This window comes from Falco peregrinus, unplaced genomic scaffold (genome assembly GCF_023634155.1).
Source record: "Falco peregrinus isolate bFalPer1 unplaced genomic scaffold, bFalPer1.pri scaffold_58, whole genome shotgun sequence".
NCBI lineage: Eukaryota > Metazoa > Chordata > Aves > Falconiformes > Falconidae > Falco > Falco peregrinus.
In genome coordinates, this window is record NW_026599622.1 from 1 (window position 1) to 2,437 (window position 2,437).

The window sequence follows — 2,437 nt, forward strand, 5'->3', positions numbered from 1 at the left end:
TAACACAACAACAAGATCAAAATACTTATTTTGAGGAGCTGAATCCTGCCTTCTACAAAGATTATTTCAAAAGCCAAAGCTGGTCTGCTGTAACGAATTACCATAAAACAGGCCAGCAGCACTACGACTGCGATTATCCTACAAGTGTTTAATGTTGAGGAGTATTTTCCTTTCCATTGATGGGACAGAGGAAACGTGGGTGCGGACACAGACACCTCATACACATCATTCAATGAGGTAGAAGCAAACTAGTTCTTATCAGGTTGTTCGGGTCTAGCTTGTGTGGAAAGGAAAAAAACCAACACCTTACAATTGGTTGTAATCTGCATTTATAGCACAGTTCCAAATATGTATTTTTTTAAAAATTTTTTGTCCAACATGGAAATCATTTACAAACCCACACAATCTACTGGCCCACCTATATTTCTCAAGTCCTCTGCTTTAGTCATCTTACAGTTTGAGTTCTCTCATGAAAGAAGTGCACGAAATGTTACTAAGAAGGGCTCCACAGCAAAATTTTCATGTTTACAAAAGCGGTTAAAAAGCAAACAGCATTTGATTTCAGTAAACTTGGTGGTCTAGCAGTACAGAAAAACCTTAGAAAGATTAGCGTAATCACCTTTTACCTCCTTTTTACGCTGACTTTAAACTTCTCTTAGTAGAATCATACAAAGCATGACAACTACTCAGCAAGGGGATTTACAAGCTCCCAGGAGCTTTTAAAGTTTTGCTTCCAGCTTACTAAACTAAAACTGGATACGCTTCTTCAGCTATTCTATCATACTTACACTACAAGCAGGACTGACCGTTTAGTAAAGGAGAAATCCTTCAGATGAGAGTTCTACGCCAAAGAGCAAAACTTCCCTGCCACTCTACACTCCAGATGCTCAAGAGACAGCGGCACAAACTACAGGCAGAAGCCCTTCACAACAAACCCTGAACTTTCAGTCACATTTTAGCTCCTAGGCAAAGCATAACAGCAAGGTATCAAAAATTAAGACGGGGGGAAAGTGCTTGGCCACATCATAGCTTTCTCCTGCTACGTTATCATCCAAGAACGTTCAGGTGTTCAGACAGGTCAGCCCTAAACCACATACACTTTCAGCACTATGCCACAAGAACCCGAACCCAAGGAGATACAAACACATCCAAAGGACACACGCAACGCAAACAAGGTAACTTCCCTTACAACTTGCCAGCAAGCGCCGTGAGAGCTGGTGTTCATTAACAAATACTAAGCACTTCACTGCTATAGCGCGCACCCACACCGTAAGCGCATTCTTAAGGCAGACATCGATAAAAGCTCACTTCAGCCTATACGTGTTTACAGACAAACATTTAGTCCACCACGAAGTTACCGGTGTGGCGCTCCCCTGAAACAATCCGCGAGCGTGCTCCGTGTCTGTCTGCAGCTGGAAGCAACACACCAGGTGATCCTTCTTCCGGACTTTCAGAATCCGCCTGTAGAGCATAACACACGGGCGTGAGCATCGGTACAAATTCTCAACTCATTTCTACGCAAAATGTTCCTGCTAAGCCAACTTGCACAGCATGGAATCACAAAAGCCTTTGATCAGCCCCTTGGAAAGGGCACGTCAAGACACAGTCTATTGGAAAATCACAGCAGACTTGTGTGTTTTCAGATCTTGGGCAAAAACCTCACAACTCATCTAAACTAGTCTGTCACGCTGGCAAACTGCACAGCCGCAAGAGAGAATTAACACGGTAACTCGAGCTGTGGGTTGCGAACCCGTAACCGCAGGTCTGGGGGGGGCCCAACTTTCGACTGAACTCGTACCCGACACTCAAATTTGTGCTGATGTTCCCCAGGCACACGTCCTGCAGTGGGGAGCGAACACATTGCTACTCCCGGTTGCACGGGCTGAACAAAGACAAGCAAGACAAAGCTTACAGAAACCAAGGCTCTACAAAAAAAAAACAAACCCCAAAACAACCCAGCAGCATTTGAGCCTTGTATCTTTAAGAAGCGGGTGGGGAAGAGTTCCTTCTTCCTCACAAGAAAAGTCAGAGGGCGTAAGCTACAGACTCTGCTCGCTTTCTTCTAACCCATTACCACAGACAGGAAGAACTAAAAGGGCCAACACAGCCAGCACGTGCGGTATCTCTGTTGAACATTACTCTCAAAAAGGGCCAAAAAGGTAGAAAGGCTCTTTCCCAAAGCAGCTCATCGTCTAGGCTGCAGACCCTAAGGGCAACCACTGAACACGTCAGCGGAACAGAGTTGTGTGGTGAGAAAGCAACAATCCCGCCAGCCCCGCTGAGAAGCTCAGGCTATTTTAAGCAGCAAGAAACTTCACTGCCGCAATACTGTACTAGAAACCCAACTGCAAGGGCCAGTTGCCACGAGACCCAAATCATTAGCTCGACCTACCTTCACCCCAAGCCTCGCTGAGCAGCTAGCACACAGCACAAGTAT